Raw genomic sequence first — 26,147 nt, 5'->3', positions numbered from 1 at the left:
CCCGAGCCCTAGCGGAGCGGGCGGGGCGCGCGAGCACGAGCGCGAGCACGAGCGCGCTCTCCGCATTGGCTCCTGTGAGAAGTAGGCGAGGACTGAGGCGGGACCTGGCTGGGTCTGAGGAGCTTCCCCATTTGCCCGAATGGACGGCTGGGGCGGGGCAGTTAGCAAATTAGGCTGCGCGTTCGCTACTGCGAGAGGGCGGGGCTGGAGGTTTCGATTAGTTGTCGCTGCCGCTGGGGAAGGTAAAGCGGCGCCCGTGGCCTCAGGAGCTCTTGGGTCTCTGGCTGGAGGTGGGGGACTTGCCGGGTGAGTAGTCGCGCCGCCACCCGCCCGCCCTTGTCCATGCATCGGCCCGCGCCCACCCAACTTCTCCCTAGAGAGGGGACCCACCCGGTCCTCCCGGGCAGGCGTGAGAAGGGGCGGCGGCGCGGGTACCCCCTGGACAGGGCGACTCGGCGAGGTCGCCCCAGTCTGGAGTGGCCCCTTCTCAGCGCTCCATCGCACCCCCGGAAGGGATTCCCCGCCGAGGCTCTGGGGCTGTATTTTGGGGTGAGGAGACGAGAGGGTGTGAGGAGGGGCGACGAGTCGAGGCCGCCCCCCGGGGCTCCCCTCAGCGGCCGGTCTACGGCGCCCCCGCCGCCCCCGCGGCGCTAGCTCCCTCGGGCTTGCGGCGAGGGAAGCCCCTTCCGCGGGCGCCAAGGAGGAGCCTGCGCACCGGAGCCCCCGCCAGAGTTCCGAGCTAGCCCGGGACCCGCTGACCTTGGCTGCCCGAAAGGGTGGGCGAGAGACCCACCGCCTGCCCCGCGTCTCCATTAGCCTCCCCCGAACAAGTTTCACGCGTTGCTATGAAGTTCACGACTGGCATATTGGGTTGGGGGTGGGGGGGAAGCAAAATTGGCCCTTTCCCAGATCTTCGTACCCTTTGTACCCTCATAGAAATTAAATGCTGGGGTTTGGAATAATCTCCCAGAACAAACAGGTCCTGCTCGCATTGACTCGTCTTGTGCCCACGTTGGGGGAAAAAATAACCTGAACATATTTCAGTGTAAAGGCAGATCTTCCTTGAGCGTTTTGTTTTTCGCTTCACTTGAGTGTTAAAGCACAGATGCCTGAATAAGAAAAACCTAACCCTAGTATCTTAGATTAGACGGACGCTGTGATATTTAAGCAGTTGCAGCTCAGTGTTCTGTTTAACACAATCTATTTTAATTGGCTGAAATGTAAGCTGATTTTGGAAAGTCTCGCAGACACAGAATAATTTCTTTCCGTGCATCTGAATTAGGTTTGTTGGGACATAATGGTTATGTAGTTAATGTGAAAGCTTACACAGATTAATTTGTTTGAGAGATTTGACTGAAGCAGGAGACAAATATGTATAGAATAGGGTTCTCGTTTTAGGTAACATCTGCTGGAACATTTCCAGCTTGTTCCTTTCTTGCTGTAGGGTTACAAAAAAGGCATCTTTACCGAGGCAATTCGGAACTATATGTGAATGACATTTAGATGTAAATTTGTTTTTAATTCCTTTAAAGGTTTTAAGATTTATTCATAAAATGTGAAGAAGGTATGTTTACTTGTCTCTATGTTTAGTGTTGAAGGGGGTAGTATAATCTTGTATTTAACAACCCAATTAGAGTTTGTTAATAATACATGTTTAAAAGGTGTGTGCCTTTTTGGGAACATGATCATTGAGTACCTTAGCAATGCTTTTAATTTCTTTATTAAAAGTACTATTTTAGGTTTGAGCATTTTTGGCGTTGACACTGGAACAGGAGTAAGGAAGCCTGCAGCAGTATTACCAGTTTGACACCACCAGTGGGTGTTTCTGTTGACAAATGTAGAGAACATTTGGGAGGGATATCTTTTCTTTTCGGGGTTGGAGGGTGGAGGAAAGGTTGGAGGGGTGGAGGATGAAGGGGGAAGGAGCTAGAAGAGAGAAGCTGTAGAACTAAAGATGCCAGTACAGTGTGTATGCTGAGCATTTCGCAAGTACAAGGAAACCTAATTAGGGTAAAAAAAATCAGTTTGGATGTATTAAATAATAGAACTCCAAAAGATGCATACTAAATAAAGTTAATCATTCCAAGAATGTGAAATAATCGACCATTTTCAAAGGAGTTGGAGGGTCTTCAGTTGATAGGAGCATCAAATCCTTTTGAATTGTTTTGTCTTTTTTAACATAATGCAATGATTAATTTGATATGATTAATTTGATATATATATATGTTTAATATTTTGTTTGCTTATTTAGTATGTTTCCTAAACCCAATTGTTTTAAAAATAAAACTAGAAATAAGCATTCTTTCTCCAGAGAGGATGTCTTTTTATTCCTGCCCAAATTTATAATTTATTCATGATTTAGTGGTTTGGGGTAGGGATTTTTTTACTTCTTTATCTCAGGTTTTTGATTTTTATTCAAGTTCCCTGGGCTAAATCTGCCATTATTTTCATTGTAATTTTCTTGGAGTTATTTAAACCAGAGTGTGGCATCTACAGTGTGCCCTAGGGTTCTTAAAGAAAAGGCTCCCATTGAGGGAAATTGCCGGGCCATCTCGCATAGATGAGTAATAGAAGGTTGACTGATTTTGAATCAGATGTATTCTGTTCTAAATATGCTGCATGGGGCTAAGGCAGTCTCATTTAATGAGAACCAAATTTTGTGTGGTATTTCTATTTTGAAGGTGCGGTATTGTTACATTACAAACTGAAATACAGAGGTGGAGAAATTACTTCAAGTATGCTTTTACCACCCCCCCCCCTTGCTTCACCACTGTGTCCAAGAATCTGTGAGAGACTTTCAACAATAGTTGTATTGTTGGAAATGACAGTGGCTTCTGTTGCAGGAATTTAACCTTCCATTATGATTTATGTTTCAATTTACTTTGTGATAGAAAATTCAGTTATGTTTGAGAATATGACTGTAGGAAATTTTAAGAAGGTGAGTAGAGAAAATAAGCCTTCTTCACTGTGTCTGTTGAAAATATCTTTTCTCCCTTCCATTTTAATAACTTTGGTGATTATCTGCTTTGTTTCTTCTAGCTATTAGAAGGTGTGCTGATTTAGTACTTTATTTTTGACAGTGCAGGGATATGACTTTTTCATGTAACGAATTGATGTCAAATAATAGCAGAAGGTATTTAAGAACAAATGAATTTACATGCATAGATCCAAAATGCGAGGGAAATCCTTTAGGTAACCCTTAACTTTGGTACAGGAACAGCAACATTTGAAGTTACTATTAAGTTGCTTTTTAAGTAGAAAAGGCTGTTTCCTCAGGATTTTATAATTTTAGATTATAAAGTTTTAATTTTTGGGGGGCAGTATCAAATTTCTTGGTAGAAGAGGAGAGTCTCGAAGTTTCTTCATCATCTGATGATGGTGTCAGTTGGAACACATATTTCAATGTATGAAAATAATGCAGTTGAAAGACCACATTTGAACTTTTCATTTGGGAAGCTTTTCCAATTTACTTTCAATCTTAACCTCAACGTTAGAATTTTTTATTGGTGATGCATCACTTTAGTGTTTGAATTCAAATTCTTGATAGTTTTTAGACTGTTTTCTTTATATAGAGCAGTGCATGAATGACTGGATTGCACAAAGGTCTGGCCTCATTTCTCATTTGAGTTTGTACACTTCTTGATACTGAGATCTGTTGTTGGGTATGGAAGCTGTGAGTGAGGACCTTCTACTTGAAGAGCCTTATAACATTTAGACATTTCAGATTTGGGTATTAAAATAAATTTATTAGATTAAAAGTACCTAGCCCATTTAGGTCTCTGAAATTGTCATTTTGAATTATGCCCTTTATGTATTTAGAAATATTTGTGCTTAAGATAGTACTAATTAGGGTCAAATTTTGGTTATGGTCTCTCTTTTGGGCAGTCTTTGTAATAATTAAGTTATAATATTCTATTTATTGAGCCTTACTGAATACCAGATACTGTGGCAGATAATTTATTTGCGTGAATATATGAGTGTATGTGAATTCTCACGTCTCTTATCTTTTATTTCCTGTATGTACTTGACCAAATGGGCTCAGAGAGAGAAAATAATTTGCCAGATTACCCAGCTAGTCATCATCAGAGGCAAAACTTCCATCCAAACCGGTCTGACTTGAACCTGTGCTCTTCAAAACCATGCTTTCTGCTTCTCTTTAGAATCTGATTCCACTCCTGGGGTGGCACTAAAGATATCAATATGCTTCCTGGAGTTCACAGGCTACATTGGCCAGACCACCTAACGTTTAATCACATGAGAGGCTGGACTCAGATCCATCAGTAGTGCTGGGTAGGACAACTGGAAGTGCAGACTTTTCTAACAGGGTCATTAGTTCTGTTTCTTCAAAAATGAAGGTTATACCAAATTATTTGCACCCCACATGAGTAGCTGTTTCTAGTTAACCACTTGGTATTTCATGTTTCTGCATGTTCCATTACACTTTTGACTGACTTTGATTATATTTGCTACACTAATAAAGGCTATGAAGATGTCTTTTATTTTTTTTTTTGAAATACGTTTATATTGATTTTTAGAGAGAGAGGATGGGAAAGGAATAAAGAGATAGAAACATTGATGAGAGAGGAGCATCATCAATCAGTGCCTCCTGCAGGATCCGTACTGGGGATCTAGCCTGCAACACTGGTGTGTGCCCTGACCAGGAATCCAACCAGCGACTTCTTGGTTCCTGGGTCAGTGCTCAACCACTGAGCAACACCAGCCAGGCTATGAAGTTATTTCTTGAATTCAATTTTGTGGTTTGATGTATTCTTGAAGTAAAATGGCAGTCTTTACAAGTTGCAGATGGTATCTCTTCCATAAATGTAATAACCTACCACTAATAAGTGAAGTAAAATCTAGCGGTGAAGTCTGCAGAGATACATTATTGTTCCTTAATGCAAAGAAGTTGGACTCTGACAAAATTTTTTTTACTTGAGAGTAGAATTTTCTACTACTTAAAGTCTCTTGTGATTGTGTGTGTGTGTGTGTGTACATGTACGTATGTATGTATGTATGTGTTTAAACAAGACCCATCACTAAGAAAGCTAAACAGTTGCTTAGTCCAAAGGGACACACAGAGATCCATGTTATGGAGGAAAAGGACTTAATTTCCTATTCTGTAATTGATGAGAATCACTTTTGTGACTTTTTTGAGTTAGAAAGGAGTGATGAATATCATAGGATCTCAGGGCTGGAAATCATCTTGTCAAAGCAGGACAGTTATTCTACAAAGATGGGGCCTATACATAGTTGTGGATTTCTTTAGTAAGTGTGGGTTTTCAATAAGAATTTTTCACAGCTGTATCGAGGTGTACTTTACATACCATAAAATTTACCTGTTTTAAGTATCACTCAGTGATTTTTTAGGGTAAATTTATGGAGTTGAATAACCATCGCTACAGTCCTATTTTAGAACTGAAAAGATGTCCCCTGCAACATGCATTTTTTTACCTTATTTACTTGCTTCCACCTAGACCCCTTTAACATTAGGCACTGATACATGAAATCATGTAGATCTTAAAAGATACCTTTTAAAAATATCTTATGCATATTATAATTTCTTAGTATTTTTTTTTGTATTTTCAAGAGTTTTTGCCTAAACATAATACATAGTAGAATATAAAGGACAGTACAGCAAATGGTATAGATTTTGTTTTGGTCTTTTTTGTTTTGTTTTGTTTTCATTTTTTGTTTTGGTCTTTTTTAAACCAGCAAATAAAATACAATGGTCTTAATGACATGTTGGAAATGCGAGGGGGCGGGGGGAATCAAGGTAAAAGTAACATAATTATTGGGCAAGAAAAAATTCCTTTAAGATTTAAGATCATGGGCAAAATATTTTAAAAAAATTTTAAGCCAATAATAATATTGTGCATTTTATTGTTTTAATTCCCCTTGAGAAATTCAGGCCACAGAGCAGATTTCATTCAATTCAGGTATTCGAACACCTTGTCTGCTTTCTGCATTGCTTCAGACTGGATTGTTGTGGGATTTGGAAACAGCTTAACCTGGAAGGTACTGTAGCTGCTTTTTCCTGTCTGCATCATTTTCTTTTTAGTTACCCTCAATGGTGGGCACCAGTTCACTGTGCTCTCCTTTGCTAAGTGTACTAGGTGTAGATGGACACTGCTGATAAGATAGCTAAGGGATGTTAATTTTGGGGTATGTATAATAAAGGAATGCAATGGTTTGGTTCGAAGTAAAGTGTTTTGGAAACTCTAACTTTTCATTGCTTTTAGAGGAACATTTCTGGATGGAAAGAGATACTTGCAAGTGCCAGGCAGGTAAATCAATAACTCCTTGTGTGGTAGTTTGTGTCTGGATTTTTAATAACAGACAGATTGCACATAGCACCACTAATAGTTTACTGTAAATTCAATCATAACTGGTTTGAAAAAGGTTACTTTTTTTTTTTTTTTAAACTGTTTAAGAGCTATGGCTGTGTGATTCTGTTGTTACTTTTGAGTTTTTTGTGGTGATTTTTGAAAGTAACAACTTGGTTTCTGGAAATTAAAATGTATGGGTGAATACATTATGATTTCATGGTGTTTTTTTAAAGACTGTCTTAAATTATTTTAGGTAAGTTGCAGTTTTAGATCTCTTGTTATGCATAATGACTAGGTTCTTGGTAGTGTAAGATTGTATTATAATAATTAGATTAAGCACACACATACTCGTGTGATATGGCAGATAAAAAATGGTGATAAGTAATAGTTGAAGAAAAATTTATTGACTTTAATTTGCTCAATTATCCTGATATTGCCCAAGAGTAGAAACTAGCTTCTTGATGAATAGAATCTCGTTCAGAGATTACAAAAGCTGGTTCAAGTGTGACGTATCCTAGAATTTATCCACACAGGCCACCCTGGTTTGTCAGCCTCTTGTGGGATGTATTAACTTTAATTGCTAGTAATTATGATTAATAATATTACCACTAAAATTTAAGAGTAGAATTTCACAGGAAAAGAAAAAGTTTCCTTTTAATTGTTAATAAATGAAACTAGTTGAGGTAGACAAAAGCTAATTTTGTGCAAATTGGTGTGTCATACTTTATCAATTATTTCTTTCTAAAATAACCTGCTGGTCCTAGATCCTGAGGATCTGTCCTTCATTTAGTAAATGCTAATTGAGTGTCTACTATGTACCAGACTGTGATAGAGGTTGGATGGAATGATACATAAAAGGGAAGTAGGCCCTGCCCTCAAATAATTTACAGTATTTTTTTCTTATTTTTAATCCTCACCCAAAGGTATGTTTTTCATTGATTCCAGAGAGAGAAAGGAAAGGAGAGGGAAAGAAACATCCATTGGTTGCCTCTAGTACACAGCACCTCTATTGGGGATCGAACCCATGACTCTTTGGAGCATGGGATAATGTTCTAAACAACTGAGCCACACTGGCCAGGGCTAATTTACAGTCTTGAGGTGGAGGAGGAGAAGTACAAGGCACTATGGGAGTATATAACAGGGTAGGGATGGGGTACCTGTCCTGGGGGGAGCAGATAGGAAGGCCATACGGAGGAGGTAACATTTAAGTGAGACCTAAAGACTGAGAAGGGCATGGTCTAGTTAAGAAAATAAGTTGTCCTGGCAGAAGGTGCAAATGCCTTTAGGTAAGGTAAGAGAGCTGGAGGCTTTTGAAAAGCAGAACCTTTTAAAGAACTGAAGAAATCCACAATGGCTGGAAAGTAGAGAAGCTGGTGATGAAGCAGAAGTAGGCAGGGGTCAGATCTTGAAAAGGCTTAATAAAGCCCAGCTGCTGGGTTTTTGAACTTGTCCTAAGTCTCCTAGGAAGCTATTGAAGGTTTTAAGCAGGGATGTGACATGAAATGAAATGCCACAAAAAACAAGAGTTTTAGCTCAATGGGAACCTTGATAATTTACCAAAAAAGGTCAAATCTCTGCAAGGTAAAATATACTTCTCAAATATTATTAAAGTAAAGTTTTTGCAATTGCTTCCTTGATGGATTGTCATCTGTGATATTCTTTTCATTGTTTTTATAGGAATTACCTTTAATTTTCTGAAGGCTCCTCCTTTTCTTTTATTCACCATTTTGTTAACCTTATCTAGGAGTGCCACTTCTGTTTATAACTGATTTAAATATTTTTTCTAACAGTTTTAGCTCTCTTCCATATTTAAACTTAAAACTCTGCTGCCCCCCCCCCCCAAGATACCTTTAATCTGCTCAGGGTATTTAATGTTTTAATAAAATGTTACATTAAATATTAACATTAAATTTGCTTTATCTCCCCCCCATACAATGTCTTAGGTCTAGTTTAATATTTTCAGCATTTATGCTATTCATGGTTAATCAGATCTTATTTTGAGCTCCTACAATGTTTTTAGAAAATTTTATTAATGTTAAGATTACTAATCTTTAGCAAGGGTACCACTTTCAAATCTGGCTCACATTCTGTGACCATGTCATCTCTCATATTAAACTGGTCTCTGCTGAGCTGCTTATGTTAAAGTGAGATTATATATATAAAACTATTGTAAAGGTACTATTTTACTCTCCTTCTGCAGTAAATGTTCCTACATGCTTAGTTCTTTTTGGGAAATCTTTAGCCATGCTAAATTTTTGCATGCCATGTTGATTGAACAAACAATCATTCAGGTCTTCCTTGGTATAGTTTTCATAAGTTGTTAGTTTGTGCTTGTATGGAATACTGTTGCCCATTTTCCCCTCCACATATACAAACAATATCCACAGCATCACCTCCTTCTTCAAATATTTCCTTTGAAATCTACATTTTGATGCAGCCTGTAACTTAGCTCACTTTGTCCTTGAGTTCTGAGGCTTTTCTGAACCATTTTATACCTGCTCTGTATTCTTGTTGCTTTCATCTTTTATTTTTTTCTTTTCCTGGTGATGATAACTTGAAGAGTTTGCAGTGGTTTATGTCATTATTTTTTTTCACTTTCTATCTAGTCCAGGACATTTATTTTAAAAGGGTTGCCTCATTTCAGATTTTAGACTTTGAAACTGATGTTTTTGTGCTAGTGGGTTCTCTGTCATTCAAAATGACTGCCCTTGATTTAGAGATGTGCTTTCAAGTCTGTCGCTCTGTGGAGGATTGGTAAAGGAAGGCCATACTTGTATTTCTTTGGCTGATTTTATGATAGGGGTAATGGTTTGGGTATCTTGGTGTCAAGTGTTATTCAGGCAACTGAAAGGGTGTCAGCATCATGGTAAGTGATGGAGAAACAAAGCCAAGCTCTGTTGATGTGCTCTTACGGAGTTTGTAATCCAGCAGGAAACAGTGACTAAAGTACAGGATGATATGCATGTTTAGATGGAAACACAGGGTGCTGGTACTCTAGGCAAGAAGAGGTGCACTTGACACAGACTTAAGGGGACTGGGAAAGGCAATGATTCCTGAGTGTTTGTGAAGAGCCTTAAAGGAGGTCCAGAATGTCAGGTGGAGGGAAAAGGTTTCCTGGTAGATGGTATATTCAAAGACATGAATCTAAGAATGAGCATATAAAGCTGAGAGAATAGCAAAAAATAATGTGGATTTGTATATTGCATGCCTTGCTTTGATGCTTTTGCCCCAGCTACATCTTAGGGTCTTGATTTTCTTTATGGCCATCTTTTGTTTGTTTGTTTTTTCCTGTCCATTTTCGCTTTTACCTGAGAGTATAGGAAGGAAATAGGCCAGGAATTTAAATAGGGGGTAGGCCTCTGGAAAAATGGATAAGCAGATGGTAAATTTTTTCTACTGCAAGCTCCATGGAGGCATAGAGTGTTGACTGTTGCCTCAGCATCCAGCACATTTCCTGGCCCTTAGGAAATGCTCAATAAATGTTTCTCTTATGAACGGTGTCTCCTTTTGCCCCCTTTCCATCTCATGTCAGTGCCTCTTCCTTGTTCAGTGGCTTTTCTTCTCTGTCAGGTACCTACCTACCTAGTGGATCTTTCTCTCTAATCACCTTATATACATACTTGCCCTATATCTAAGTCACCAGGCATAACTGTGTTATAATTGGGTCCACATTACTGTATGACTGTGCTAAGCATATAAAGTTGCTAATGGCTCACTGTGGGGCTCCTGAAACTTCTACCAATGCTTACAGTATGGCAGACGAAGGGGAGGCCAAAGTTGACACCTATAAGGGTGACGTTTCTTTGAGTTTTTTCATAATTTATTGCATGAATTCATTGAAGTTATGAGCTCTATTCCATAATAAACTCTGTGTGTGCATGCATATGTGTGTTTATATATATATCTGCATTGTATATTACTTGCCATTAAACAAAATAGACATTCTATGAAGATGTTTGCTTACTTATCCTGTTGCTTTACACACCCCACATTACTGTTTATGTCCCTCGGATTGTGAAGCTGCTTTTAAGGGTGTTACTACATTGAGGTAAAATATTTGTCTTACAGAAAGGTCCTCCAGGGATGCAATGTCTTCACCAGAGAGTTTCCTGTACAGTAATAGCTGATTAGTTAGATGGAAAGTTTTGTTGTTGTTGTTTGTTTTTTATCATGGGTAGTAGACGATTAAATACCCTATGTTTTGGTAATTTCTCATATTATGGGTCCTACTTTCCCAGGAAACTCACATCCACAATCTCTTTTACAGCTAAGATAAAGTCTTGTGATCTGGGTTTGACCAGTCATTTATACAGAGTGAGACTTGTATGTAGAGGTGAGCATTGTGAGGTAGACATCATGTATAATTATAATTGAATTGATGACCTGGTGATCATATTGACAGGTGTGTTTTTTAAATATATTTTTATTGATTTCAGAGAGGAAGAGAGACAGAAACATCAATGATGAGAAAGAATCATCTATTGGCTGCCTCCTGCATGCCCCCTACTGGGGATGGAGTCCACAACCCACCTACCTACATACTGGGGATGTGCCCTGACTGGTAATCAAACCGTGATCTCCTGGTTCATAGGTCAACGCTTAACCACTGAGCAACGCTGTCCAGGCAATGTGTGTTTGTTTTATAAGGCATGGCAGTGGCCGAGCTTACAGAATTCATTCTCAAGTGGTATTGGTGCTGAGTGGTGGCAATACTTTTTTTTTTTTTTTTTTTGTAAATCTGTCTTCCTGTTCTCTGATCATTGGGATTTGTGGTTAGATGTCTTATATTAATTTTGGAATATTTTCAGCTGATACCTCTTCAAATATTTTTTGTTCCATTCTCTTATTTCTGTGATTCCAGTTACGAGTATATTGATATTGTCCCACAGCTCTTGAATGTTCTGTTCTGTTCTATTGTTTTCTCTCAGTGTTTTGGTTGGAGTAATTTCTATCGACCTGTCTTCTTTTCTTGGCTGAGTTGAGTCTACTGAAGAGTCCATTGAAGGCACTCTCATTTCTCTTAACAATGCTTTTCATTTTTAAAATATTTTTTAAAAAATATATATTTATTTTATTGACTTTTTATAGAGAGGAAGGGAGAGGGATAGAGAGTTAGAAACATCGATGAGAGAGGAAACATCGATCAGCCGCCTCCTGCACGCCCCCCACTGGGAATGTGCCCGCAACCCAGGTACATGCCCTTGGCCGGAATCGAACCCGGGACCCTTGAGTCCGCAGGCCGACGCTCTACCCACTGAGCCACACCGGCCAGGGCAGCTTTTCATTTTTAGTACTTTCATTTCATTCTTTCTTATAATTCCCATCTCTCTGCTGAATTACCCATCTGGTTTTGCATGTTGTTCTCCTTTTGGGTTAGAGCCCTAAATATGTTACTCATAGTATTTAAAGTTTCATTCTTGATATTTTCAACATCTGATTCTGGGTCTAGTTCTGGTATATTCTTTGTCTTTTGAGTATTGTGTTTTTCTTTGCCTTTTCTTATACCTTGTGATGTTTTTGTTGCAAGCCTGACCTATTTTGCAGAACATTAGAGACTAATGTACATTATTTTTATGTCTGTAAATGGGCATATCTTTCCTACTAGGCCTTTACTGCAGAGCTTTGAATTAATTTAGTTAAGAGTTGGGCTAGGTTTGAATTTTGTTGTTGCTGTGGTTACCCTCAGTATACATCAGGCTTCAAATTCTCATGGAGCTACTTTGTGCTTAGGCTAGGAGTTGATTTATTTTATTCTGAGTTTCAGGTCTCCCTTTTGAACTGTGCCTTAAAGAGGGTCTTCTTGCTTTGATCCTCCACTGGTAGTATTCTGCTATTTACTTGTTACTGGAAGTTGGTTAGCTTGGAGATGGGGAGTGGTGGTGGGGTGTGGTCTTTTGTTCTGATTAAACCTCAGGTTTAGGTGCCACAGTGTCCCAAGGTCTTGCCCCTCCCCAGGCTTTTTGGTGGGCTCAGGATGGAATCTCGTTCCTCTCCCAGGAGTAGGGTGCCTGCTTCTTTTCCCAATGGCAAAGAAAGCTTTAAGTGAGGATAGACTAGATTATTGCACTTGCTTTCACTGATACTAGCTTTTCTTTAGTGGAGATAGGGAGATAAAGATCTGGGTCAATTTCTTGCTCTTGAAGAACAGCTGCAGTTCTCTTCCTCCAGGTCTGCAACACAATGGGCAATCCTAAGGGCTCTTTCTGTGAGTGCCTGGTGGGATTGGTGGAGGAAGATCCTGAAGAACCGTTGGGATTTCCCCAATTTCTGCCACCCCCACCTGGGTGGTTTTACACTGCCCCTTTAGCAAGCCACATCAGAATTTGATCAATTTGCCAATTATTATAGCTGAACTCGTCTTATCAGTCCAGTTGTACTATACCTCAAATGAGTACGTGGTTGTTTCCTCTCCTTGAAGGTCCTGCCTCTCTTAAGATTTTGAGCCAGTTGGTTCTATGATGCATTTAAAGAAAGTCATGAATTTGAAATCCAGCTCTTTTTCATTGGAAGAGGGGCTGCTATATTTCTTCCAGTTTTCTTATTCCAGGGTGAAAGACAGAAGTTTGGTTACTCTTAAAATTTTAGCAGGCACATTTAACTTGGTCTAAGCTTAATTATTATTCTCATCCTCCTGAACAAGACAGATTTTAGAATGGTTTATCTTTTAACCCGCACCCCCTCACCCATGTTAGTTATTTATGCTTTAGTTTTGCCTTTTATAGGCCACCTTAAGCCTATAAAAATAGTGAATATTTACTCATCAACATGTTTTTCAAATTTCTTTGCACACCATTCTTCATTTACCCCATTTTTAAACTTTTGGGTTCAGCTTCTTTCTTTATAAAGAATGTTCTCAAGTAGTTCTTTTACTAAATGCCTGTTAGTCAGCTTGGTCTTGGCCTTTTTGAGTGTCTTTATTTCACTTTTTCTCTTGATGATGTTGAGCTGGGTACAGAATTTTACAGTGACAGTTATTTTCTCCATTTTTGTGTTTTTGTTGCCAGTGGAAATGGGGTTCTTCCACCGAGTTGCAAGAAAAGCATTTTGGGGACCCATGAATGGGAGGATGAGGTGTAGTAGTAAGATTTATTGGAGTAGAAATAAAGGACTGTCCCCAGGTGCTCAGTGTCTCATTCATGACCAGGTGGCTCAGCTCTGTCCCACTGTGGAAGAAGCCCTGCCTTGTCTTCACCAAGGTGAGAAGAAGGGTCAGGGTCCAGAGATATTACGCCATTACCCGGTATTGGCAGGGCATCAGAGAGACTTTCGTAGTTCAGTTGAGTTCATGCCAAAGGTTAGTCCGGCTCAGTCTCTGCCCTTGTCTGGATAGCTTAGTCTCTGTTCCTGGCTGTGTTCCACTGGCACTGCACTGCTGCACCCAGACCTGAACTTGTAGCCCACCCAAGCTTGGACCCCTGACACTGACAGCCTACACCGCTACAACAGACCTGCACTTGGAGCTGCACAGCTCCTATGGAGAGAGAGCATGTGCACACAGGTGAATGAACAGGTACCTTGTGCCACCCAGACAGCCGTGGTTAAGCTTTGATTATATTACCTCAGGGTTGGGAAGGGGTAACCTTTCTTACAAATTAAACAATCTCTTTTCTGGCTCTTCATAGATTTGTGTTGAGTACTCCCTCTATCCAATCTGGTCTTTTTTTTCCAGATTAGATACTTCCCCTTTATAGTTATCAATGGTCATCATCTTGGCTCATAGTGCACATGCACCCAGCAGAGTAATTTCCCCTTTACAGGTTCTTCCCCATCTCCCCTTCCTCTTCTCCAGATAATCTGTGGGGAGCAGACTGGTGGTTCCCTGGGGAGATTAGAAAGCTAGTCCTTCCGCCCTGGGGAGTGGGAGCAGGGGGCTGGATTATAATTTCCAGACTCAATCAGGCCAAGCCAGTCTTGCTCCCATCTCTCTCTTCCTCTTTTTGCTAATCCTCACCAGATTTCCATTGATTTTTTTTTTAAAAGAGAGTGTGGAGGGAGAGAGAGAGAAACATCGATATGAGAGACACATTAACTGGTTGCCTCCTGCACGCACCCTGACTGTGGCAGGGGTAAGAACCTGCAACCCAGGTGCCTTTGACCAGGAACCCAGCACTCTTCAGTGTGCAGGCTGATGCTCTACCACTGAGCCACAAGCCACAACTTCGCCAGGCCTAGCTCCTTTCTCTTTTGCTAACATTTTGACAAGCCTTGTTAATGAGTGGTCTTTAGTCAGTTCAAATGTAATTTCTTTGTACATAGGTAATTATCTCTTCTCTTGGGCTGCATTTAAGATGTTTCCTTGTTTTTTATCTTATGCAGTTTCTTTTCAATATCTCTAGATATGGATTTATTTATGCTGCTTTTATTTGGTGTGCTCCCTTCAGCCTGAAGACTTACATCATCTTCAATTGTGGAAAACTATCCTACTCATCATTTAAAATAAAACTTCTCCATTTTCCGTATCTGGAACCATTATTTAGATATGTGTTAGTGTTTTTCATCGTATCTTCCACTGTATTGCTTAAATTTTCTTTTAATATTTTTTATTTTTACTTCTGGGTGATTTCCTGACACCCATCTTACAATTCACTAATTTCTCTTTAGCTGTGTCTAGTCTATTGTCTAATCCATTTATTGAGAATTCTCACTAAAAACATTTGACTATATTTTTAAATGTAAAAATTTCAGTGTTTTTTTCAAGACTGCATTTTCATTTTCAAATGTTCATATGCTGTGAACATTTAAAAATAGAGTTATGTTTGGATTATATTCTTAGCTGTAGTTCTTGAGGAATGAAATCTCCCATTCCCTCTCCTCCCTCCCTCCATATTTTGCTTGATTCTTTTGTGGTTTGCAACATCTGACAATTTGGGAATTGTGTGATGGTGCCTGGTTTGCAGAATGTTCTTTTGGATGGCTTTGCATTTATCTCTGATGGGACCCTTTGGGTTCACTACTTCTGAAGTGTTTCTGATCTGTTCTCAGATGGGTTTCTGACATCCTGAGAGTGGTGTGAATTTGGACTCCATATTTGTGGTAAAGCAAAGACTTGGGTTCCCCTTTTGCTTTGATCACTCCTATGCACAGCCCTGGGCCGCTATGTAGCATTCCCCCTCCCCCCTTATTTACCCAAGGACAGCCCTTTGTATCTCTTGGCTTCATGCTGGTGGTTCACTTCCAGCTTCTTTCCCATGCACGGACTTGAGGCAATTGATTTGGTTTTCTGGTCCCATAATTATTTGAGTTTGCAGCCCTTGGTTTAGAGGGCAGGAGTAAGCAGGTCTTTGTCCTGTGAAGAATCTCATTTAATAAGCTTCTTGTCTTTACAGCCACTCCTTTCTACTCTAGTTTTCCTGACTATTGGTCAGGAAGTAGTTCATCCAGTTAAGAACCAGGAAGCAGTTGCAACCACAGGCATCTTCTAACTTCAACTGATTACTTACCAAAAGTTCATTTAGACATTAATTATGTAGAAAAGTTCATATTTTCTGATAGGAACTATGTTATTTAAAAAATGGGTTAGTTTCCCAGGTAACCCACAGGAGCCCATTATGTAGTTGAAATTCATATAGACCCTTTAGGATTGTAATCAGTATTTAAAAGATGATTTCTCTGGGGAGGTATGTTTTAACATTCCCAGTAAGAAAAGGGAGTATGGTGGTTTCCAACCTCAGTAGGTCTTTTGTGGTTTTACATACCAGCTGCCAGTCCCTGTTATTGTTACAAATCCTAGCCACTGTTCTCAAACCTGCCACTGAATCATCACCACTCCTATTTAGCATACAGCCTTGCCTCTACTTCACTGAGAACACTGAAGGCCTTCTGGCTGATTTTCTGCAGGTTCTGCTTCCATGCACAAATCTATCAGTTCCTCTTTCCCAGAGCTTTTCTTTCCTCCTGTCTCAGAGGATGAGGTGCTTCTGCTGCTGTTCGAAGCCAGTCCCTTGCCCAGTACCCTCAGCTTCAGTGCTGCTGCATTGGCATCTTTTCCCATCAGTTATTTCCTCTTCCTCCCCATTGTGTATCCCAGTGTTTCTCAACTGGGGGTGGTTTTGCTACCCAGGGGACATTTGGCAGTATCTGGAGACATTTTTTTGTTGTCACAACTGGGTGGTGATGGTATATGTGCTACTGGCATTTGGCGAGTAGAGGCCAGGGATGCTGCTGATAAGCATCTTACAATGCACAGTGCAACCCCACAGCAAAGACTTACCTGGTCCAAAATGTTGGTAGTGCTGAGTGTTCAGTAACCTTGCTGCATCCTTAGAATTTTTTAAAATATATTTTTATTGATTTTAGAGAGGAAGGGAGAGGGAAAGAGAGATAGAAACATCAACGATGAGAGAGAATCATTGATTAGCTGCCTTCTGCATGCCCCCTACTGGGGATCGAGCCCGCAACCCTTCAGTCCGCAAGCCGATGCTCTATCTACTGAGCCAAGCCAGCTAGGGCCATCCTTAGAATTTTGCTGTGACTTCTTTGTTTTTCTCTGCCCATTATTTTATTCCTAAGATTCTCATCCTAGAAAATGTTCTTTGAACCACTTGTTCACTCCTTTCCTAGCTACCTAACCTTCTCCTCTCTTTTATATATAGTCTATCCTTTTCTCCTCAGATTTTACTAGTAGCTCTTTCTCTCTGGCTTCCCACCCTTACTAAACTGTTTTTGCTGAAATTGCCTGTGACCTCTTGTGTTCTGCATCTAGTGTCTTCAGTCAATTATAATTTTACTTGACTTTTCTGTTGCACTGGACACCATTAATCACTATCTCCTTGAAACTGTATGTTCCCTTAGCATCCTGGTTGTCCATGTCCTTCTTTTACATTTCTTTCTCTGCATCCTGTGTGGGCTCATCTTGATCCACTTACTCCTTACCCACTGCTGTTAACCTGAGTTTGACTTCTTGGCTGGCCAACTGTTATCTTAGGTCATTGTCTCAATTGTGTCCAGAGTTTCAATTCTACTAATATGTAGATGTTTTTCTAAATTTCTAAATTCTTCTTCTCTTTTTCCCTACACATTTCTGGCTCATTCTTAATAACCTGGTGGAAATCTACACCTGATTATTTACAGGTGCCTTACATTCAGCATATGTAATGTGGAGCATAGCATAGTTTCCTCTAACTTGCTCCTCCTCCTTAATGAAAAAAAAAAGGTCTTAGTGTTTCTACCACCCACCCTGACTCCTAAAGTAGATCGTTGGGTATTATCAAACTCATATATATATATATCCTACAGTTGCTAGTATGATATAAAATCTGATTTTGGATTTTTTAAAGAATATTTTTATTGATTTCAGAGAGGAAGATAGAGGGAGAGAGAGATAGAAACATCAATGATGAGAGAGAATCATTGATCAGCTGCCTCCTGCACGCCTACTGGGGATCAAGCCTGCAACCTGGGCATGTGCTCTGATCGGGAATGAAATCGTGACCTCCTGGTTCATAGGTCAATGCTCAACCACTGAACCATGCCAATTGGGCCTGATTTTGTACTTACCACTGACCTGCTTGAAAGCCTGCAGTGGTGCTCTCAAGCTGACAGGAGGAGAAAAGTCTGAATTCCCTTATATGGCCTATCAGACTTTCTGGTATGTTCTCTGCTTATCTACCTCTCCAGCCTCACATCCTTTCTGTGTTTACCTCAAACACTATGCTCTGGAATGTAGAGTTCCCCATAAAATTGTTTCAAATGTGATCTCCTTGCTTATGCTACCTCCTTGCCCAGAATGCAGTGTTTTTCTGTGTAGTGTGTGGGTCATTAGCTCTCTGGTGGGACTCCCTATTTCTCATGGAAGCCATAAATAATTGTCACCTTTCTTCACTTCTCTGGAGAAATGTTACTGGATAGTGTTCCTTGTCCAAACTATCATTTTAGAGAGTCAGGACTGGATAAATGCTGGCATTAGTCCTGCTGAAAAAGTATAGGCAGTGGGCATGGGTAATGGTGCTTTACAGCTCTCCAACTATGTTGTTTATTATTAGCCATTTCCTTTCTTAGTTCCTGCTACCTATAGTTTTATTATTTTTGAAGGGTTCTTCTGGGAAAATATATATTTTGGGAGAGAGCTCTTTATTTTCCTATATGAAGTTGTTTGTTCTTCAGCTCTGTTGCGTTTTACCATCTATTGGATCTTCTTTTTTTAAAAAAAATTCTTTTTTATTTATTGATTTATGAGAGAGAGGAAGAGAGAAGGAAACGTTGATTTGTTATTCCATTTATTTATGCATTTATTGGTTGGTTCTTGTATGTGGATGATGCTCTATTCGGCCAGGGTCCATCCATTGGATCTTAACCTGCTTCATAACTCTTTGGAATTCCTTACTGCTGCAGCAGCTACATTGCCAGGGCTGCTCTGGACTTATTTTTATATTTATTTGCTTATTTCAGTGGCTTTTAATGTGGGAATGAAGGTAAACATGTGTGTTTGGTTAGCCATTTTCAAGCAGAACTTCAGTGCCCTGTACCTCATGTGGTTTTTCCTTTTTCTGTATTGTAGACATCATGGCAAATGATAATCTCTTAATGTAAACCCTTATGAAAATTTTTGATAATTTTCTTAGGGCACTGTCTTATATGCCCCTTGGGAATCACTGGGGGTGATGATACATGTCATTGATAGGAGGGAGTGTGCCACACCTATGGAGGGTGTAAAGGAAATATGCTGATTTGACTAAAGGAAAAGTTACCAGTTAAAAAATGTTTATTATTTTGGCCAATCTGGTCAGCATTATTGTTTTTTATTAGATCTTAAAAAATTAGTTGCCAGGTTGAACATTCAAAAAATTTATTTATTGGCCATTTGTATTTTTCTTTGTACATTTTCTTTTCATATCAATACAGGTTTTGGTTTTTTAAAAATACCCTTGTAGGATTCACATGATTATTTCCTTTTAACATGAAATAAGAAAACTCTGCCAAATGTTGGATGCATTGCTTATTTTTTAAGTTTAGATTTATCATATGATACTTGGAAAATGAAAATCAACTCCTTGTTTTGGGATTATTAATATGTATCTCACAAGGTGGCTGTGAAAATTAAATGAAATAACATAAATGAAGTGCCCAATACAGTGTTTGGTACATGATAGACAGCAGTAAATATTAGTTCTTTTTCTAAATTCTTTCTCCTTTGCCAGATTGTTAAAATAAAGACAGCTTTCCATATTCCATCATATGTACTTACTGAACCCTTGTTAAATGAAGGGCAGTATGCCAAATACCCTGAGGGATACAGACATGTTTAAGGCTGCTTCCAGTCCAGGGATAAACATTAACTTACTGTGTGTGTGCGCATGTGCATGTGCGTGTGTGTGTGTGTGTGTGTGTGTGTGTATTTACCTTTCTAAGCTTTTTTTTAAAAAAAGTGCTGTTGCCCTGACCGGTTTGGCTCAGTGGATAGAGCGTCGTCCTGCGGACTGAAGGGTCCCAGGTTCGATTCCAGTCAAGGGCATGTACCTTGGTTGCGGGTACATCCCCAGTAGGGGGTGTGCAGGAGGCAGCTGATTGATGTTTCTCTCTCATCGATGTTTCTAACTCTCTATCCTTCTCCCCTCCTCTCTGTAAAAAATTAATAAAATATATTAAAAAAATAAAAAAGTGCTGTTTTGAAAACCTTTCATTCTTTAAAGCTGTTATTTTATTTGAACGCAGAACACTTTAAAGGTTGGTGTGCCACATATAATCCATTACATTTCTATGAGAATAGTTATTAGCTCCACTTTCTAGATGGGGACCTTGAAGGGTGATCTGTATAACTTCTGGCTGAGGTAAAAAATAGGATATATTGGAATGCTAACCATCACTTCCAGACTCAGTTGGTGCTGAATAAATATTTGTTGAAAGAATGAGTCATCTTTTATTAAGTGGTATGTTAAGCCCATTCCTAAATTGTGTCTCTACTTCTTTCTGCTTTTCTCTCGTCCTTTATATTTAATGCTGCTGAAGTGGTTAAAATAGCTTTCAAATTCATTGGCTGGTAGAAAAGACATTGGAAGTTGGAAGACATGCTACACTGTTTTATCTACACTAATAAAAGACAAAGATGCTAATTGACCATACCTTTGCTATGCCCAAGCCACGTCCACCAGCCAATCAGAGTGAGTATATGCAAATTAACCCAACCAAGATGGTGGCCGGCAGCCACAGAGCTGGAGCAAGCAGGAGGCTTGGTTGCCCAGCAATGGAGGAAGCCAAGCTTCCCGCCTGCCCTGGCTGGGTGTGGCCTCCGCAAAAGGCAACAAAGTTTCAATTATAGAAGCTAAATAAATCACAGATACCTGCTTCCAGCCAGCCTCCACTGGGAGCTTGGGTGGCTGGGGGCCGTGGCCAGCCTGCAAACAGCCATCAGCCCCTCACCCAGGATGGCCACACCCTCATGGGGTGAGGGTCCCCGCTGGGGGCTTGGCCAGCCTGCAAACAGCCTTCAGCCCCTCACCCAGGCTGGCCAGGCACCCCAGCGGGGACCCCCACCCTGAAGGGGCTGTGACCAGCCTGCAAACAGCCGTCAGCCCCTCACCCTGGCTGGCCAGGCACCCCAGGGGCAACCCCTACCCTGATTCAGGACATCCTTCAGGGAAAACCAGCTGGCCCCCACCCATGCACCAGGCCTCTATCCTATATAATAAATGGGTAATATGTAAATTGACCCTAACAGCAGAGCGACTGGGAATGACTAGTCACTATGACACACACTGACCACCAGGGGGCATCTGCTCAATGCAGGAGCTGCCCCCTGGTGGTCAGTGTGCTCCCACATGGGGAGCTCTGCTCAGCCACAAGCCAGGCTGATGGCTGCCAGTACAGCGGTGGTGGTGGGAGCCTCTCCCGCCTCCTCAGCAGTGCTAAGAATGTCCGACTGCAGCTAGGCCTGCTCCCCGCTGGCAAGTGGACATCCCCCGAGGGCTCCTGGGCTGCCAGAGGAATGTCTGACTGCCAGCTTAGGACCAATCCCCTGGGGAGCGGGCCTAAGCCAGCAGGTGGTCATCCCCCGAGAGGTCCCAGACTGGGAGAGGGCACAGGACAGGCTGAGGGACCCTCCTGAGTGCACAAATTTTTGTGCACTGGGCCTCTAGTTAATAATGAAAAAGGAAGATTTTTGTGCTGATACTGATTGTATTTGCCAATTAAATTTTTTGCCTTGGAGCTGCTTTTTCTTTTTCTTTTCATATATATTTTATTGATTTTTTACAGAGAGGAAGGGGGAGGGATAGAGAGTTGGAAACATTAATCAGCTGCCTCCTACACAACCCCTACTGGGGATGTGCCTGCAACCAAGGTACATACCCTTGACTGGAATCGAACCTGGGACCCTTCAGTCCACAGGCTGATGCTCTATCCACTGAGCCAAACCATTTAGGGCTGGAGCTGCTTTTTTTGAATACCTTTGTGGTTCCTGTAACAGCTGCAAGGGGCTTCCCAAGTTTGGGGCCAGGGTAAATGGCCCAATTTGTTGCACTCTTAAGGATGACTCTACTGTTAATAGTCAGATTTTTCAATTAATCTCTAGTAAAGTAGGAACAAATTAGCAATTATAATTAGGCTCTGGAGATTTGAGGGGAAAACATTTTAATGGATGAACTAGCAGATATACAAACTTTAATGGAATAAGTGATTAACATCTCAGAGTTCTGTGTTTAGCTTTTTGTAGTGGGTTGGTGTCATAGTGAAGTAAGGGTTGTTACTAAAAATAGTAAGACTCCCATATAGCATTGGTGGTGGGACATCCATGAATCTAGTGCACTCTGCACATGGAGCAATCCATTTTGTCTTAAACTTGCTAAATTCACTTATTTTCAAAAATTTTCTAAATAGATCTCTTCATCACACTTTTGGTTTTCCCAGTTCCCTTTTCTACTTGGGATGCATTCAGTGAGGTTTACAAATAACTGTTGTCTTGTAAAATACTGTTATAGGTAAAACTAGGCCTTTGGAGGTTGAAAAAACCGTTTTGTTTGATTCTGGCCTTGACACTTCCTAGCTGTGTGACCAGTGACAAGGTATTTAATGACTCAGGCACTGTTTTTTTTTAATCTTATTGAAGTGTTAGGATGAGATGTGATAATGTGTATAAAAATACTTAGCATCATGGAAGTGTGCCAAAAGCACTATCTTAAGCCATGTGCCTTATCTGTTAAAGATACAGCATGGTGACGAAGTATGGGGTTTCTGGAGCCTGATTGCCTGGGTTTGAACTCCAGTTCTGCCACTTTACTGGCTATGTAACTAACTTCTCTCTTTGTCTCCTCATTGGTAGTAAAGGACAGTAAAAGGTTTTTGTGAGGATGAAATAAATTACTATAAAAAAAGCAGCTAGACCAGTTGCTTAGTACAAAGTGCTATTTATGTTTTAGCTGTTATTATTTTATTACATTTGAATATCTGGTATGTCACCAGATTTTTTATTTGAAATATTTTGTTCTACTGGAATTTTTTGCATCTCTCATGAGTTTAACCTCCATGGAGTCAGGATCTGGTCTGTTTTGTTCACTATTGTATTGGTAACATCTGCTATACTAACTGACAAAGAGACTTGCTTACTCAGTAAATATTTGTGGAATGAATGAATGATGAATATTGCATTTACCTTGAATTTTGTTAACCAGTATTGTAAGTCAAGTATTCCCCCCCCCCCCATTATTAGGTCACTGTAAAAAAAAAAAATCTGTAACAAAACTTGCAATAAATTCCCAAGTTTACAGGCTGAAATTCAAATTTCTTCATTTTGCATTAAAAAACCTATTGAGTCTAACCATACCCAGGTTTCTTCTCTCTTAGAATGTGCAATTCTGACCAGATATCTTTTTTTCTATTTCAAGTGGATGATTCTCTGGGTTGTGAATTAATTCACTGGGTTGTTGCAGTTTCTAGTTAAATAGTAAACATGAAAGCACTTTGCAGATTATATAATATCATTATTGTTATCTACACTAATAAAAGAGAAACATTCAAATTGGTGTCACTCCGCTACGCCCACCAGCCAATCAGGATGAGTATGCAAATTAACCCAACAAAGATGGTGGTTAATTTGCATATGCAGGCATGGAGTGAAGACTGAAGACGACTGAAGACTGAAGAGGCTTGGCTTCTCTGCTGCAGTCGGAGCAGAGAAGCCTCCAGGCTTGGCTTCTCCGCTGTGGCCGGAGCAAAGGCCTGGGTCCTGGGTGCCGGAGGAAAACCAGTGCCGGAGGAAAACCGGTGCTGGCAGCCAGGGGAAGGAAGGCCTATTGCACGAATCTCTTCATGCAATGGACCTCTAGTTTATAATAATCCCCAAGTGTTTTTAAACAAATTTTGCTGAAATATACCCTCTTCTTTTTTGCTCACACAACTTAACTGTAACCCCACCCATTTTTCTAGACTGGCTCATCTTGCCTGTTGTCTTGATGTATTAACTACAATCTTGAAACGTCTGACTCTTAATGAAACCAGTAAACGTTGATTGAACACTTATATTGTCCTAATCCTCTGGGCACAAAGTTTTTAAAAAAGTATGTTTTTTATTGATTTTTTTTACGGAGAGGAAGGGAAAGGGATAGAAAGTTAGAAACATCGATGAGAGAGAAACATTGATCAGCTGCCTCCTGCACACCCTCTACTAGAGATGTGCCCATAACCAATGTACATGCCCTTGACTGGAATTGAACCTGGGACCCTTCAGTCCACAGGCCGACACTATCCACTGAGCCAAACCATTTAGGGCTGGGCACAAAGTTTTAATGTATTAATGCCAGTCTTCACAGTTGAATTGTAAGTCACTGTTGGAAGATAAACCGAGCTATATTAAAATTTTTGAGGGTTTGAGGAAAAAATCATTTTGAATTGGTCAGCACCAAACTGGAAGTGATTAGGAGCACTTTGTTGATAGGAGCCAGGGGAAAGACATAGAGAAAGTGTGTTAGCAAATAAAGGAAATTATTTGATTGGCTATAGCTTAAGGCCTAGTTTTGGTTTGCCTTTGGGCATTAGAGCTACCTTAGTCTAATGGCCTCCTTGTTTAATTAACTTAACATTACTTTATGAATAAAAACTATCATGTGTACTTACTTCTTGGTTTCATGAATGATTCTTTATACATAATAAAATGTGGCAGTGGGTAATTAGTTGATGTATCATTAATGTTAAAATCAAATTGCAAATGTAATTTCCTTGTTAGAACCAGTCTAGCATTTGTCTGTGATGTCTGAATTTTTAAAAATAATTGGTTCATATTTATGTTTTCTTTCTTCTTTAGTTTATTTTCAAATATGTTGATTTATTTCCTACTTATTTCTCCTTCACCAAGACAAATACTATATTTCCTTAAATTGTTTACCTTGGATTTTCACAGATTGTTTTGGACAACTACTATTTCTCTTATGCTGTCTTTGTAAAATCTCTGCAGTAATTTATTGAGGTCATTTTTTTTTTTACTTTTAGTGCATCAAGATCAAAAGAAGAAAATATTAATAAAATTTTGGTTCTTCATAATGAATTTGTTCTTTAAAAGTGGTTTGAGATTAAACCCAATAGCAGCAGTCTAGCGCCAGTTGAGAGTTTTTTGAAGAGGCAGTTAGCACTCTTGGGGCTTTCTGAAGGAGGTGGCCTTTGTGCAGAGATTTGAAGGGAAAAGCATTAGCAGGATGCTTCTGGTGGGAGCCCGCTTATTTGATGGATTGAAGTCAATAATTGGAAACTTAATTTTAAAAATTGGTAAAGCTGTAAGTAATTCATAAGAATGCACACATAACAAACATTTTGCTGTAAAGCATGTTTATTTGTCAGTCTTTTGATGTAGGGCCAAGGACGTTTTTTCTGAGTATGGATGAGCTGGCTGAAGTTCAGTGTCATCTTTCTTTATGAAGCATACTCATAATCCATCTTATCTGTCCAGTAGGTCCAGTTTTGACTTCTTGAAAGTGGAACAATAATATAGACAACGTATGAAACCATCTAGTGCAGAATTGTAGATTTTTACAGTGTTCTCCTGTCTTTTAATGTTATCTAACCCATATGTAATTGATAGCCACATTTTTAAAGTGACTCATGACCTTCATCAAATCTTGCCAAAGCATCCTACCTAATTTTCACAGAAACTGCAACTTTCTTTTAATTAGTTCACATACTGTTTAGTTGAAAACCATATGATGTCTGTTACAAAAGGAGTTGGCAAATGGTTTTTGGGAAGAATTGCAACTAACTTTAGGATGCTAAGTGTGCAACTCAGTTGAAGGGAGCAGAAGTGTTAGGTTGAACTGGTTCCCTGTTAGCCAAAAACATTTCATCAGCTGGTCTGTTTTACAGAGGTAATGGGGAGTTGGCCTGTTAAAAGACATGCTAGAGGGCCAATATGGCTTGAGTGCACAGTGCAAATGGACTTTTGTAAATGCATTTTATACTTTTCAAAAAGTCCATTTGCCATGAATAACATGCCTTTTTACAATAAAACAGAGATAAATGAATTATTGAGTGCTTGGAGAAAATCACTCTGTTCAAATAAGATCATTGTGAAGCCTTTTCCCCAAGTAGAGTTTCCCCCTTCTCCCAGACATAGGTGGTTTCTACATCTTTTGGACATGTAAAATACCTTGCATAGACCTTTTTTCACATTTCTCACATGTAGTTAATTCATGTGTTCACCTCTTCCGTGAGTTCTTTCTCTGAGGAACTTTTGTATGCAGTGTCTGATCCATAGTTGGTACCCAAGAAATTGAATGAAAGAGTTCTAGCCACTCAAACTGATGAAACAACCCAATCTTGCTAATATAATAGTTTTCATTGGTGTGCCATAAGGAAATAAGCCATTATTATCTATAGATTCAGACCAGAAAGTACTTCAGTACACTT

General features: G+C 39.9%; 1 protein-coding gene across 3 annotated transcripts in view; it reads left to right on the top strand.

Moving 5' to 3' along the window:
- The first annotated feature begins 216 nt into the window (after positions 1-216).
- Positions 217-26,147, top strand: part of CDKL5 (cyclin dependent kinase like 5) — a 188,129-nt gene continuing 162,198 nt past the window's right edge. For all 3 annotated transcript variants that reach the window (XM_059679845.1, XM_059679844.1, XM_059679843.1), the window contains exon 1: positions 217-306. The gene's annotated coding sequence lies outside the window, so the exon portion shown is untranslated. The remainder of the gene's footprint in view (positions 307-26,147) is intronic.

Source organism: Myotis daubentonii, chromosome X (assembly GCF_963259705.1).
Source record: "Myotis daubentonii chromosome X, mMyoDau2.1, whole genome shotgun sequence".
Taxonomy (NCBI): domain Eukaryota; kingdom Metazoa; phylum Chordata; class Mammalia; order Chiroptera; family Vespertilionidae; genus Myotis; species Myotis daubentonii.
The sequence above is the reverse complement of the archived record's forward strand: the minus strand, read 5'-3'. Positions and strand labels throughout refer to the sequence as shown.